The sequence below is a fragment of the Haemaphysalis longicornis genome, unplaced genomic scaffold (genome assembly GCF_048455015.1).
Source record: "Haemaphysalis longicornis isolate Haplotype H1 unplaced genomic scaffold, Haemaphysalis longicornis Haplotype H1 scaffold_2, whole genome shotgun sequence".
Classification (NCBI taxonomy): domain Eukaryota; kingdom Metazoa; phylum Arthropoda; class Arachnida; order Ixodida; family Ixodidae; genus Haemaphysalis; species Haemaphysalis longicornis.
In genome coordinates this window covers 139,291,141-139,307,451 of record NW_027526295.1, presented here as the reverse complement: position 1 = coordinate 139,307,451, position 16,311 = coordinate 139,291,141, and positions in this window count along the sequence as shown.

Genomic DNA, 16,311 nt, shown 5'->3' with positions numbered 1-16,311 from the left:
CTGCCAGGTCCCCCCTTAAAATTGGTGTTGTGAACACTGTAAATGTTGGGTAATTCGGCTTAGTGTTTTATTTACAGTCGAACCCCGCTACAACGAACTCCACCTCAGCGAAATTTCTGCTTCAACGAAATATTTCCAATTCCCCGTCAGCTAGCCATTGAAGTCAATGCAACAAAGTGCTCGCCACAACGAACCATTTGTCAGGCTTGCTTTCGCTTCAACGAAATTTTCAATGATTTGGGCTGGGTTTGAACAATTATTTTACAATAAAATAAGCATAGCGCCAGCTATCTGTAACTTTTTATACACTCGGGATGCTTAGTTTCACCGAAAACATGCGCGGTGCGCCCACACCGCCACCCAAAACAAAACAAAACAAAAAAACAACTCGTAGGCGGACGCCATTGTTTGATGGTGATAACGGTGTGGCTGGCCGTCTTTACATGAGGTGGCGGGCTGGATCACCAAGCCGGAGCTACAGCCAATCCGCATCCAGTTGAAATTGCACGAATGTGCTCCGCTGCTGGCGCGGTGCCGTCATGTATGCGTTGTGAGCAGCTGTCCTTGCCATTTTCCTTCTACCATTCTTCATAGCCAAGAGCAAAAATCATGTTTGCGTGTTCGGTCTTGAAGCCAAGTCATCCTATCTTAGCCTCTTCAGTCCCAAGAATGCGCAAATACAAAAATCTTTTGTAACACACTTTTATTCGATTCATTATCTATAGAAATAAACGCAAAAAATTACAATAGCAAAAAAGCAAACGAGAGTAATAGAATTTGATGGTACCCATTTGGGTACTCTGGGTTTCAGAGCGTGGAGAATGCAAGGGCCAATATTTTCAAAATTCTACAATGCTTCAAAAATGCAACAAAAATGCTACAATACACTCTTCTTTGGTTCATTATCCATAGAAATAAGTGCAAAAAAAAATACAATAACAAAAAAGCAAACGAAAGTTATAAAATTTGATGGTACCCATTTGGGTACTCTGAGTCTTCTTGCCCTGTAGACGCATTCGAGCACTCGCGCCGGTGAAAGCCATTTTTGCCGCCTTGCTCTTCAGAGATGCCTGGACACATCGCGCCACCTAGAGGGGCTTAGTGAAAGCAAGGCCTGCTTTTTGCGGGGAAACAACTTTTGACGCGCTAATTTCGAATGGGGGAAAGCTATTGCCTTTATGGTTGTGGTACCCATTTGGGTACCCCGGGACCGAGGAGGTTAGTCACGAGCGCACAGTCATGTTAAATGCAAGCACGCGCATCTTGCCTGCCAAGGTCAGTAGCTGCCGTGCCCCGTCAGAGGATAACATAACTGCACTTCTCCTGCCACAAGCGAGAGGGGCGCTTCCGACAGTCTAGCAGCTATCTGCAAGTAATCAGCTCGGTGGACACGCCTTGTTGTAAAGCAATACGCTTTGCGCCTGCATTTCTTCACCCCCCTCCGTAACACATTCTTTGCGTGCAGTGAAAAAACATAACCATTGGTATGTTTGTTATCCGAATAAACATGACGTTACTGCGCGTCACTCCTTTTTCTAGACATTGTATTATGCTGCCAATGATGCGGAAACATGCGGGGCTATTTTTCTGGCTTTTCCGTGGTCTGTTGGGGCAGATTTCGCCTCAACGAATTTTCGCTTCAATGAAACTTTTCGCCCCCCCCCCCCCCCCCCCCCCCCCCACCCGTCAATTTCGTTGTAGCGGGATTCGACTGTATTTATTTATTTATTATATTCCTCCGTCTTTTTTGGGTTGTTCCAGAACTGTTCTTTTTTTTGTTTTGTTTTGTTTTTTGTTTTTTTGACCGACTTCCCTTTTGATTTGCTTTTGCAGACGACGTTAGACGGAGAGCTGTTCCAGATCAAGCACCTGCTCATTCTGCGGGAGCAAATTGCCCCCTTCCAAATTGACTTCGCCATCAAGGAGACATCGCTGGATTTCGCGAGGATTAGAGGTACGGGCTCTGCACATCTCTACTGGAAGTTTTGTTCATGTGTGGGTGCTCGTGTATGTGTTTCTGTTGCTTTCATTGCTGTCATAAATTTAAAAAGTCGGTAACGAATTTCTTTTTGACTTACTCAGATATGAATAACAAAAACTGAATGGAAATTGGGACTAAATGTTTAGGAATGCAAATGTTTTTGCATTATGCAGCTTCAAACAAAGCTACGAAAACGCTAATTTGGCAGCCAGGTAATTACATGCACCTGCGTGTTCATATCTTAATGCTTGATACGAAAAAAATTACACAAAATGTTCTATATTAAAAATGTAATGTTATTACATGATGGCAAATATATGAATAAAAGACTTGCCAGGCATTGTCATATGGAATTGTGAGTTCCCAAACACTCGTTTTAGTAGAGAGACACTTTGGTCAGCTGCAATCCCTCCAGACAGTTAGAAAAGGAAAAAGAAAGCTTGCCATGCAGCAGAGCAAATTTTCATTCTTTTATTATCGTTAAATTTTAAATATTCTTAACATTATGATCGCTAATAGCAATATTTAAGAAATATGAAAGGTTTCCGGTATTCATACACCTTTATGAATCAAGCAAGTGCGAAAGCCCAGAGGCATAAAATTCTGTTATATTACGTACTTCACTTTTTTTTTTATGAAACAAATTATATAAGCAACTGTGTAATGCAGAAAAGAGGGCAGTGGGCATAGTATTTTATTTGTATTGATGATTAAACTGGTCAACTTTGACTCTTTGTTGCAGATGCTGCCCTTAGCTTGTACAACAAAAAGTCCAGGCTGTTTTCACTGGGAACGAACAATGCACTTTTGGAGTTTGTCCTCGAGGTAAGCTGTTCAGCAACCCTGTAAGGCCTTTTTTTTACTGTCATTGAAGAACAGTGTAAGGCTTTGGCTTACTTGTTAGTGTGGGCAAACCAGGCTGCATATAGTCATGTCAAAAGCAGACGTAGTGAAGAAAGCTATTTGATGTCATAGATTAGCAAGTGTTTCAAGACATGTGGGCCATAAAATTTGACAGCAGAAATCCTAAGTTTGCCAAAAACATTGCTCTAGCAATCTATAAAATGATCAAAAATTAAAACAAGCGGCAGCGACCCGCATATGTACTTTCTTGCCTACTCCACTAATATCTAAAGCATTGCTGGGAGAATGATTCTTTGCGACATGCGGCACCAGCTGCTTACAAGGTTTTGCGGGGTTTCACTTTTCTGTCATCTAGATATAAACAGACCTGCATTTTGTCTTCATAATTCCTTGAAAAATAGTTGGCCTGCAAAATTAGAAAACGGCCAAAGTGTGATAACAGATACCACATATACAGTGTCACTTTCAGTGGAGAACCTTCCAGCACGCTTAAAGTACTAGGTTTGTCATAATTGCCTTTGCAAAAGTTGCTTTGACTACCTGTGTTCATCCTCTGAAGATTCCCATGAGTGAGCTAGATGCACGAGCAGACTTGGACAGGTGTTAGGAAGCCATCGCAGTCTTCTGAGCATGTTGTGACTGTGTGAGCTTCGCAAGGCTTCACAATACTTTCACCCTTTTCTTTTTTTCTCTTCTTTTGTTTCAATTTTTGTTGAACTGTTGTTGTCTCACCCCCTCGCGCCCACCGAGGTGTCCGTAAAACTTCACACGTGGCAGAAAAACCACCCGGGCGATCTACGACTCTTCGGGTTTTCTCGTTGGTTATGCGTAATGCATTGTTGCAAACAGCAAAATCACCATGTGTTTCAACATTCTTACCCTTTGTTCCTTTCTTCCATACTGTTTTTAGTATCTGGCGCTTCAAGTTATCGTTAGCTGCTTTAGTATCCAATCCAAACCAGTACCTGCGTAAGAAGCACCCAAGTGGATGTAGACCGGTGTACCGTATTTTCACGATTCTAACGTGCACCCTTTTTTGCTAAAAGGCCGCCGTAATATTTGTATGCGCGTTACAATTGGGCTCAAAACAGAAATAGGTTTTAATGTGGCCAGCAGCATTGCCATACGGAACGGACACGAATTCCCCCCAAATCCAACTCAATGCAATAAAAAAAAATCCGTCATCACCACATGAGTAAATTTCGCATATTCCTCAATGGCATGCCGCATACCCTGGTCAGCTGTTGCCCATTTGTCTTGCTGCTGCAATACACCCGTCACGCCAAGAATTATGAAGATCAACGCACTTTAAATCGCAAGCAGCTTCAATGTTCCCCGCTATAACTTTATTTCCAGCAGCAGTTAGATGAGCAATCTTATGAAGCACAATTCATTTTTGGCTTCCACAGTTGCATACGCCAACTAAAATCTCCTTTTTCGAGATACGTGTTGTCATGTCTTTTTCATCTGCACGGTAGAGTCAGCGTCAAATTATTATTATTATGATTTTTTTTTTTTTCAAATTTTCCTGTGCACCCGTCGCAGTGGCTCAGTGGCTAAGGCATTGCGCTGCAGAGCACGAGGTCGCGGGTTGGATTCCCGGCCGCGGTGGCCGCTTTTCTGATGGAGGCGAAAAGCAAAAACGCCGTGTGTACGAGATTTCGGTGCGCAGTAAAGATCCCCAGGTGGTCAAAATTAATCCGGAGCCCTCCACTACGGCGCACCACATCGCCTGCGTTGCGTCGGCGCGTTAAACTCTACAATCATCAAATCAAATTTTCCTGTGCGAACTTACCCGCACGTTACAGTTAGGGGCGCATTAGAATCGCGCAAATACGGTCGTGACTTGCTTCACACTTGTATCTCTCTCTTTCCCTGTTTGTACCAGGGCTCGCTGTCCATCAAGGAGAACCTGATCGACTCCAAGAAGGCCGTGGACAACCAGTTGAAGGCCCTGTGCGAGGAATTCATCGGCAATACAGCCCGGATGCTGGTGGGACCACTTCAAGGATTCCTGGACAAGGTGGGGGCGGAATGGAGACAACGCCTCATTAAATTTTCTTTCCTTTTTGTGTCAGTTTAGGGAGATTGCGACGGGGACATTGCCGGGATTTCATGCACGCCAGAAAGGCTTAACTAATATGCTGTTGGATCACACCGCAACATTGCCAAGAAACCGCGCAATTTGGTTTGTGCAATTGTTGTGGGCTTCCTCCATTTGAGTCGTACTGAACCGTAACGTGCCCGTGAGGAAGATTGGTAAGGATGCCACGACGGTACGTTGCTCGTGGTACCCTTGTAGCTTTTGTACGCACAGGATTATTGAACGAGAGATGCCGCACACGACTTCTTTCTTAGGCCACATTTTGGGCCTCATTTTGAGGCTCACGGCACGTTCCCCGAGAAGCCAGTAAGGAGCGTGTTAGTATGAATTTGTGTCACTGTTAGCTTCTGGTTTCAGAGACCTAAACATCTTCCCCACAACCAGACATGACTGTTCTTTGCAGTAGTATTCCCTTTTAAAGCCAAGCTTTACTGCTTTCATCCAGCAGTTTCTCAATGGATGCGCAAGTTAACCTTTTGACCGGAGACACAACCCCGGTGACACGCCCTTCGCAGCGGATCGCATGATTTGCCAGGCCCGCTTTTGTCGCTGCACACAAGCTCCCATTTTAAGTTGTTTTCCGACTTAGCGGCCGACTTAGCGGCGGCCACTGCAGCGGGAGCGGCCGCTCAGCTGATCGGCAGCCGACCAAAACCGCCGCCTTCCACGCATGCGCCGCTTGGTCATCTCAAGATATGTGACTCATCTTGCACAGCGTTTGCCGTGAAAGAGGGACGCCGCGTTCGCCGAGAATGAAAGCGAGGCCGGGCCTCCTCCTGTGACCGTTGCACGGGACCGAACGACCTTGAGCCGTGGTCGGCAATACAGCTACATCAAAGGTTAACCAAGCGAAACCAAGACTCAACCAGGCTAAGCCAAGCTTTTGCTTTGCATATCCTAGGTCAGCTGAGATAAGCCGCTGCCATTTTTTTTCTTTTCTTTTTTTTCCGTCTTCGATAGTTGTAGCACGTAGTATATCGAGGCTAATTGCACAAGCACAAAACTCCTTGGGGCCGACATTTTATTGCTACAGGGGAGAGAGAGCTTTTGCACGGGGGCCCCATAAGAAAACTCAGTCGTTAGAAAGAAGCTGTGTAGTTTGCACTACTGTAGAGTGCAGTGTTTCGCAAAGATAGGGAACAATCGTGATGTGCAGACACCTCTACTTGAAGCCAGGAGTGCGTCATACCGGCTTCGATACATAGCCCAGCACGGCCTAATAAGGGGACGCATGTTTCCCCGCTCCTTGCTTGCAGGCCAACCTGATTCTGCAGGTGAAGCAGCAGGAGCCAACGCGGACGGTGTCCCTGCGGAACCAGCCCTTTGCGTCCCCGGATGCGGTGGCCGCGGTGGTGAGCAGCGCCTACCGGCACCTGCGGAGCAGCCTAACCAGCCTGGCCAGGAGCATGGCCCTCTATTTGGCCAACCGGGACACCGAGCAGATTCTCTTCAGGCCCATCAAGGTACGGACCCACAGCAAAAAAAAAAAGGGGGGGGGGGGGGGGGGGGGGGGGGACACTCACTCGCTCACTCACTCGCTGTCTCTGTTCAGAGATGTTAATTGGCTGAGTTGGGCAACCTCACAGGCTACTGGAAAGCCTCCTGCAAAACCCTTATTGAAAAGCACCAGCGGTAGGCCTTCGTGTTTCCTCTCCCTCTCTCTCTTCCTTTGCTTTTTTTTTTTAAGAAGGAAATGCACTTATAGAAGTACTGAACCGATGTTGAAATTTTTGTGCGTACGTTCACTCGCTTGCTGTCTCCACTCAGAGACGTCATTTGGGAGAGCTGGGCAAACTGGGCGGCTGGAAAGTTTGTTCTCGCCTGCACACCTTTTCACAGCACTAGCCTCCTTGTTTTCCCTCTCTCCTCTCCTTTTTTCGTTAAAAAGGTGAAATGACTGTATAGAAGTACTGAACTACAATCTTGAAATTTCTGTGCCTACATGAGTGCATGCATTTAGCTCATATCTGAAAAAAATGGAGGTGCTTTTGCGAGTAAGATAGTTGTGGGGATGAAACCTGAGCCGCCACTGTTTCCAAATCAGGAATTGTTCTTTTCTAATAACAGGATTGTAAGCACAGGTTTGTTTTTTTAATTCTTCATGGTTTGTACATTTTGCCGCGACTACTATGGTGAAGCAGTGACACCGCTGTCACATGCCAATGTTGCTCCTGGGCCGCGCTGGTGTAGACGTGGTTCATACTTGTGGAGGGGGGATTGGCCGAAAGTAGCGAGATCAATTTCTTGCTGGGTGGGTCTGAAGGGATGCAACAAATTACATCATTAGGGGATTACCAAAAATGTGTAGAATCCATGAGGCTCATGCTACAAATGCCAACTTGCTTGCTTCTTTCCTTGCTCACTCGGAAACTGCCATTTTGGTCCCTGATGCTTCCACAGGAAGCTGTGGACTAGACTTGACAGTGAAGAGGCACCCTTGAAAGTGATCCCCGGACAGTAAAAGCTGAACTTGAATCTTATGGCAAATTAAAAGAGTTTTACCTAACGAAGGCTGCACCAGGATTGCCCTTTTTTATGCCAGCATGGCCCTTCCAAAGGAGCAAATTCTATAAAGAAGCTCTGTCTACAATAGACCCTCATTAGACTAACTTGAAGGGACCGTGAAAATTTGTTCGTATTACCGGAAATTCATCTTAAGCGCAGGTTTTTTGCATTGGGGATGTTACAAGAGAGCAAAAGTGCTGTTCATCTTAAACATGAGTTCATCATAACAGGGTTTGTCTTAACCGGAGTCTACGGTACTACAGTGTAGACCGCTTATAACGTATGTCGCGGGAGCCGCAAAAATCCGCACTATAAGCGGTACCGCACTATAACCAAAACGTGCGCGAATTCAACCAAATCGCCACCTACCTCTCAAGTCATCCTAAATTTTTTATCACGCAAACGCACAGCGCCTAAAAACGAAGGCAGGGTCTTTATTTCGTATTATTTTTAACATCAGCCGCTGCTGCAGGGTCTCACATTGCAAAAGCGCGGTCTTACAAACGGTGAGTGCGGCTTTAACTTCCGTTGTGTTTGTGTTTTGAATGACCATGGCTGCGTTTTTTGCGTCTATGAAGATGCCACAGGACATGATAAGAAAGGCCAACGGGATTTTTTTTTTATCCCACCTTGCGCTTGTTTGGAAAGAGCGGTGGCTTATCTGCACAATGTTCTAAAGCGCGAACCGCATGGAGCGATTTCTCGCGAAAACGTGCAGCGCACGCCGCAGGCGCGGCGACGCCGGCGCGGATACAACTGGCGTGTGCGGCGCAGTAAGAGGCGGCAACATGGCGTCGGCACTGGCCGTGAAGCGGTGCAGGCAGCTCCAGCGACAACTTCTAACCGCTCGCTGAAATGCTGCACGAGGCGCAAGCGAAGATTCTCATGCAAGAAAAGAGCTGATAATGTGACCGCAAAGTGGAATATAAACTGCCATCCACGCTGCTTGTGAAAGCGCCCATCAAAAAATACCGGGGTGTTAAGCCTAAACTAAAGTCCCTTCATCTGATCGAGGGACTTTGGCCTAAACACCTCTGGCGCGGCTAGCCGGCTCAAGGCGCTTCGAATCTCCCGCCATTAGGTGCGCGTCTTTCCATTGGTGCAAGTCGTCAGGCTCCTCCCGCTGCCACGTGAAGAAGCCACCGCGAGCGCGGCATCGTAGACGCGAGCATGAAAAAAACTCACGCGCAACGCCAATGTACACAATTCGTGTGCGAATTTGGGCCATACGGTTCTCGATAAACAGAAACAACTTGCCACGCGCGGACGGGGAGTCGGTCGCTATCTTCCGAGGTGCATCAAGCAAGGACAGCTGTGGTTATCACGTACGCGCGAACTAGAGGGTGCCTATTTTTTAAGTGCGAATGCACTTTATAAGCGACTCTGAATTCCGGTGACCGCCATCCGTCCACATAGCAACAGCTGCGGGTGCGCGTGCTCCTTGTCTTCCTGGGCAACGGGGGGAGATGGGCGCGCGCTGCCTGGCCGCTGACATGGCACAAACCCACGTGGGGGATTGGCCAGGAATCTCCTCGTCTTCCTTGGCAAGGGGGGGAGATGGGCGCGCGCTGCCTGGCCGCTGACATGACACATACCCATGTGGGGGAATGGCCAGGAATCGGGTGTGAGAAGGGCTAATGCACCCGCTTAAAGGAGTACTGACACGAAATTTCAAAGCTGAGATCCGCTCTAGCAATCAAGTACAACGACAACACAAATAGGTGTCTGTGCATGGCACATACCCACGTGGGGGATTGGCCAGGAATCGGGCGCGAGAAGGGCTAATGCACCCGCTTAAAGGAGTACTGACACGAAATTTCAAAGCTGAGATCCGCTCTAGCAATCAAGTACAACGACAACACAAATAGGTGTCTGTGAATAAATGCATCTTTCTTTCTTTGTAGTTGTGTGTGTGTGTGTGATCTCTCTTTCGCGAACATTACCGAACCGCGCAAATTCAACTCCTGCATTCGCACTTTCACATTCTTCCCCTCGGGGAAATGCGGGGAATTTTTCCCTATTTTTTTGTCTTGTGTCGAAGTTAGAGGAGAGAAAGGGGTGTGCGCTGCGTCAGATAGCCCATTTCATCATTTCTTTTTTTCTTTTGCTACCCTAAAACGATGCCCCAGCTGCGCCGGTCGATCAGCAGACCCGCCGAAAAACCGCACTATAAACGGTATTGTGGTTCGGCCAACCGCATCTTAAGCGGTATGCTTATGCATTGAGTTCTATGGGAGGCAAACCGGTGGTCACAAAAACCCGCATTATATCCGGTCCCGCACTATAAGCGGTTACATTATAAATGGTCTACACTGTATAATGTGATGCTTGTGATCTTTAAAATTTATGCGCTGTGCACGCCATTATTTCTTCAATGCTAACACACACAGTGTGCGAGACAGTGCAGAATTAGAAGAGGAGAGTGCGATAGTGAATTTTATCCATGCCGGGTAATGCAAAAATTGCAATTGGCTAAAGACGCATAAATGTTGCAGTCAAATAATAGATTGGGAACAAGGTATATACAGTGAACCTCAATTTGCTCTGTTATGTCGGTGTTCGCGTGAACAATAAGTGTGAACTGCATGAAGCATTTCAAGCATGCAAACATGTGACGTGCAGACGAGAAGTGGCATCCGCTTCTGCTTACACTTTTGAAATGCCTGAAGAACTTGTACATATTGAAAACAGTGGGAGGTCGCTGCAGTCACCTGTAGCTGCAATCAATCAACTATTTGTGCCATTTCCTTGGCAACCTTCACCAAAACCGTTCAATTACGTGTGGCTTGAAGGATACCATCATCTCGTCACACCCCTGTGCCGGTGTTGTGGCTGAGAATAGAACTCTTATATGCTTGTGGTTGATTGAATGCGGAAAAATGTGCGAGCAATTATTGTAGTGTGTCGCGTCTCGACTAGATGGCGCCACGGCGACCATCATCATCAGTGGATTCTAGGTGCGCTAATAAAGCAAGCTCCCTGCCGGGGCGGGTTATGTTCCTGTCGGTAGCATCGTGTACGTGTCTCTCAGGGCTGCGTGCTCTGCCGGGGCGGTCCCTCGGCGTACCCGCTCGGCCACCCTCAACATGGTGTCAGAAGTGGCTTTAGTTCTTCGGTTCAATGCTCGTCCGTAGTTCAACGGTTCAACCAGTTCAACCCCGTACGCCCGTCACGAGACAACCGCCGCCGCCCCCGCCATGACTACCCCTGCCATCGCCGCCGCGCCGCAGCTGACTCAGCTACGCCCACCACCGCCCTTCGACTTCGACAACCCCGGCTCTTGGACTACGTGGCTGCTCCAATATGAGGATTACACTTTCGCCACGGGCCACTACACAGCACCGCCGGAGGTTCAGGTGCGTTCTATGCTCTACTGTATGGGTCCGCAAGCCCGCGTCGTACTCGCAACCACGCCGCTGGGTGACTCCGAGCTCAAAGACGTTGCCGCCGTCAAAAAAGCGTTTACCGACCATTTCATTCATCCGCCCAACGAGCTGTACGAAACGGCCCGCTTTCACCGCCGTGCTCAAGAACCGGGCGAAACTGCCAATGCCTTCTACACGGCTCTCCGCTCGATGGTAAAGCGCTGCAACTACGCGTCGCCGGAAGTCGAGGAAAGGCTCGTCCGCGACCGCTTCGTGGTCGGTTTGCTCGACCGTAACCTCTCAGATAAACTGTGCCGAAGTCCGAAGCTCACCTTGCAAGAGGCATTTACGCATGTCCGTCAACACGAAGACGCAGAAAACGAGCGCCGGGCACGCGACTCGGCCGACTCGTCACCGCTTGCCGTCGACGCCGCCGCGCGTGTTCGTAACGCAAAAGGAAAGCCTGGGTCACCAGACAGGCCCAACCAGAGAGGGTGCTTTTTCTGCGGACGTTCTTCGCACGAGCGTGCAGACTGTCCGGCTCGACAAGCAACTTGCAATTTCTGCAGCAAGAAAGGGCATTTCGAAACTGTCTGCATGAAGAAAAGAAGATGCAACTCCAAGCGCACTCGGTCTTCAGCAAGCTCCGTTGAGCTTCACGCGGTGGCAGAGAACCGCCCCAACGCCAAGTTCATCGAAGTACTCGTGAATGGCTCCCCACTGTCGTTCAAGGTGGACTCGGGAGCCGAAGTTTCGGTCGTACCAAGCGCATTTTCCGGAGTTCCGCCAAAACTTCAAGTTCCAGAAGGCGAGCTCAAAGGTCCCGGTAATCACACGTTGCCTGTCCTGGGTACATACCAAGCCACACTCACGTGGAAAGGCAAGTCCGTGGAGCAGAAACTGTATGTTCTGGAATCCAAAACAGTTCCCTTGTTAGGCTTCCCTGCAATTCAGGCCCTGGGGGTATGCAAGTTCCTTGACCATGTCTCAGGCTCACAGGAGTCGTCCGGAGAGCTGCTCTTAGACCCTGGCCTTTTCGAGGGACTGGGGACATTGCCTGACGCCTACACAATCCGTTTGAAACCCGGGGCGACGCCCTTCTCACTAAGTGCCCCGAGACGTCTTCCTTTACCTCTCCATGAGCCCATCAAGAAAAAACTGGACAAGATGGAATCGGAAGGAGTGATCCGCCGCGTCGATGCTCCGACAGAGTGGTGTGCTGGACTGGTAGCTGTGCCAAAAGGTGATGGTGATTACAGGATCTGCGTAGATCTCTCTCAGCTTAACAAAGCCGTCCTTCGCGAACGCCACATGCTACCGACGGTGGAACAATGCCTAGGCTTGCTTGGAGAGGCCAAGTTTTTTTCTAAGCTGGATGCTAAGTCAAGTTTTCATCAAGTCATGCTGTCTCCACAGTCACAGCTGTACACAACGTTCATTACCCCGTTTGGTCGCTATTGCTTTCTGCGGCTGCCATTCGGCATCACATCGGCACCCGCGTATTTCCAGAAGCAAATGTCTCGGATACTAGAAGGCCAGACCGGCGTAGTGAACATGATTGATGACATCCTTGTCTTTGGCAAGACTCGTAAAGAGCATGACCAGCGCCTCCAGCAGGTCCTCGCATGGCTCTCCAAGGCAGGCATCACGCTCAACCGAGACAAATGTTCCTTCGGCACCAACAGTGTCAAGTTTCTAGGAGTCGTAGTGAGTGCCCACGGTATTTCACCCGACCCTGACAAGGTGGCAGCCATCAAGCGTCTGCCTGCTCCCGAAGACCTCTCTGGCGTTCGTCGTCTACTGGGACTCGTGAATCATGTGGGACGTTTCTTGCCGAATGTTTCGGACGTCACCGCACCTATTCGTGCCCTGCTTCAGAAGAACTCTGAATGGACATGGGGCCCATCGCAGCAGTCTGCTTTCGGGAAGCTAAAAGAACTGCTGTGCTCTGACCGGTGCGTTGCAACTTACAACACCCAGTACAAGACAACGGTTTCAGCAGATGCAAGCTCCTTTGGCCTGGGGGCCGTGCTTCTGCAAGAGCAACCATCCGGAGAGCGTCGAGCAGTTGCCTTCGCTTCAAGGTCTCTCACGTCGGCAGAAACAAGATACAGCCAAACCGAAAAAGAAGCATTGGCAGCCAGCTGGGCTGTGCAGAGGTTCGACCAGTATGTCCGTGGTCTGGACTTCATCCTGGAGACCGACTATCAGCCTCTCGTTGCACTTTTAGGCAACATGGAAATCGACCTCTTGCCACCTAGAATCCAGCGCTTCCGTCTGAAGCTCATGAGCTACGAGTACAAGGTACTCTATGCACCCGGCAAACTCTTGGCTACAGCTGATACGCTCTCTCGAGCTCCTGTGGATGCTCCTTCGTTGCAGCAGGCCGACCAGGTCGAACTCTACGTGCAAGAACTCGTCCGCTCCCTTCCAGGTCTTGTCTCCACACGGTGGGACGACCTGCGCCAAGCCCAAGCATCTGACGGCGAGTGTGACCTTCTCGTGGAGTACTGTACTAAGGGTTGGCCCAGACAGTCTCGGTTGCCACTTCATCTGAAAAAGTATTGGCAACACAGGGGAGACCTCACTGTGTGTGATGGTTTGCTCCTGAAGAACACTCGCATTGTCATCCCCACCTCTCTTCAGCGGTACATGCTGGAACTGCTACATGAAGGCCATCAAGGGATCAACCGCTGCAAGGCAGTGGCACGAGAGTCGGTATGGTGGCCTGACATCAACAGCCAAATTGAACACACCGTCTCCAGCTGCCCCAAGTGTGCTGAGACTCGGGTCCAACGTCCAGAACCCATGATGGCTACTGTCACACCAAGTCTTCCGTGGGAGGAGGTGGGCGCCGACCTCTTCCACCTGAATGGCAGGGACTACATTCTTCTGGTTGACTACAGGTCCAGATTCCCCGAGGTCATCAGCCTTGGGTCAACATCAGCAGCAGCAGTAATCACAGCAATCAAGAGCGTTTTCGCCCGCCATGGTATCCCCAAGTTACTGCGCACAGACAATGGTCCTCAGTTTGCGGCCAGGGAATTCGGGGACTTTGCACTGGCCTACGGCTTCCATCACGTCACGAGCAGTCCTCGGTTCCCGCAGTCAAATGGGGAGGTGGAGCGAATGGTCCGCACTGTCAAAGACCTCTTAGGCAAGTCGGAAGACCCGTACCTGGCCCTGCTGGCCTACCGAGACACACCGGGCGTCAATGGACATAGCCCTGCACAGCTGTTAATGGGCAGACGCCTGCAAACTCGCATACCCAAATCGACAAACCAGCTGAAGCCAGGTTGGCCATCTTCGGTACAAGTGGACCAGCGGGATCGCGCTAACAGGCAAAGACAGGCGAAGGACTTCAACAGAAGACACGCTGCTCGTGAACTTCGTCTGCTTCAGCCAGGTGAACATGTTTGGGTCCGAGATATCAAGAGTCCAGCTGTCGTCTTGAGCCCAGCGCAGCGTCCGCGCTCGTATGTGGTAGAGACACCCAAAGGAGTGCTGCAGCGCAACCGCAGTCACCTTGTTCCTACTTCTCCCTCACCAGCAGTGGCCACCAGGAGTGAGCAAGCGTCCCCGTCTGCGTCACAGGGTGCGACACCACCAACTGTGCGGGAGCCCACTGCGCAGGTGTCACGGTTTGGTCGAACCGTTCGCCAGCCAAGGAGGCTGGACTTGTGAGGGCTTCTGAAGCTGGACTTCTAAAGGGGGGATGTAGTGTGTCGCGTCTCGACTAGATGGCGCCACGGCGACCATCATCATCAGTGGATTCTAGGTGCGCTAATAAAGCAAGCTCCCCGCCGGGGCGGGTTATGTTCCTGCTGGTAGCATCGTGTACGTGTCTCTCAGGGCTGCGTGCTCTGCCGGGGCGGTCCCTCGGCGTACCCGCTCGGCCACCCTCAACAATTATGAGTTTGATGGTAGGGGATAGAGAAAAGCACCAATGGCATTGACCCTGCATTTTCAAGCGCGCATCTCCGAACTGTTCCATCGTGAATTGGTACCTTTCTCTCCTTTTCTTTTGTTCTTTGCTTTTTTTGCTTGTTTGTTTAGCTTCACCATGCCAAAAAATTATTGGTGAGGTTCCGCTTGCCCAAATATATTACTGGTTCAGTTCCAGTATTTTTTTATTTTTGTTCGGCACCCTATTTTTAACACGTTGGGATAAAAACTATGGTGGTGTGATATAGGACAAAGGCGGTTCAAAATTTTGAATCGACAGAGCTCAGGTGATAACAAAATTTTACTGTGCCGTCAACTATTGCGTCCACTTCTCTCCCATACTTTGGCTAAATGAGCGAATGGCACTCTGCTTGCTGTTTTGCAGACAAAGGTGTTGGCTGCCTATGAGAACATGAACCAGATCGTCAAGTCAAGCTACTCCGAAGAGGACCAGCAGATCATTGCCTGTCCGTCTGTGGAACAGGCAAGTGGGCCACGTGAACAGCGGCTTTGTTCAGGCTGCCTGCGCTCAGCATGAACATACACGGTATAATAATAATGGTAGCAATAATTAATAATACAGTCGAACCCCGCTACAACGAACGCCGCTTCAACGAAATATTTCCAATTCCCCGTCAGCTAGCCATAGGAGTCAATGCAACAAAGTCCTCGCCACAACGAACCATTTGTCAGGCTTGCTTTCGCTTCAACGAAATTTTCGATGATTTGGGCTGGGTTTGAACAATTATTTGACGATAAAATAAGCATAGCGCCAGCTATCTGTAACTTTTTATACCTACATTCAGGACGCTTAGTTTCACCGAAAATGCGCGTTGCAACCACACCGCCACCCAAAACAAAACAAAAAATAACTCATAGGCGCACGCCATTGCTTGATGGTGATAACGATGTGGCTGGCCGTCTTTACACGAGGCGCAGGCCCGCTTCGCCAAGGCGGAGCCCCAGAGCTACAGCCAATCCGTATCCAGTTGAAATTGCATGAATGTGCTCCGCTGCTGGCGCGGTGCCGTCATGTATGCGTTGTGAGCAGCTGTCCTTGCCGTTTTCCTTCTACCATTCTTCATAGCCAAGAGCGAAAATCATGTTTGCGCGTTTGGTCTTGAAGCCTAGTCATCCTATCTTAGTCGCGAGCACGCGGTCCTGTTAAATGCAAGCGCGCGCGTCTTGCCTGCCAAGGTCAGTAGCTGCCGTGCCCTGTCAGAGGATAAGATAACGGCACTGCTCCTGCCACAAGCGAGAGGGCCCGTAGGCTTGTGCGAATAGTGATATTTTAGTTCGAAGCGAATTCGAAGCGAATAGTCCTAGGGGTCGAATACTTTCGAAGCGAATTCGAATAGCTGCCAGGTGTCACTGAGACATTCCGGTAAAAAAGTTCTACAGTAAAATCCCGATGATACGAATATCGCGGGACCGCGAAAAATATTCGTATCATCCGAAATTCGTATGAACCAACACAGACCAAAAAATTGAGCACTGAAAAAAGTTTTCGTTTAATTCTTTTCTTACTTTCGCATGGAGAAATCCGT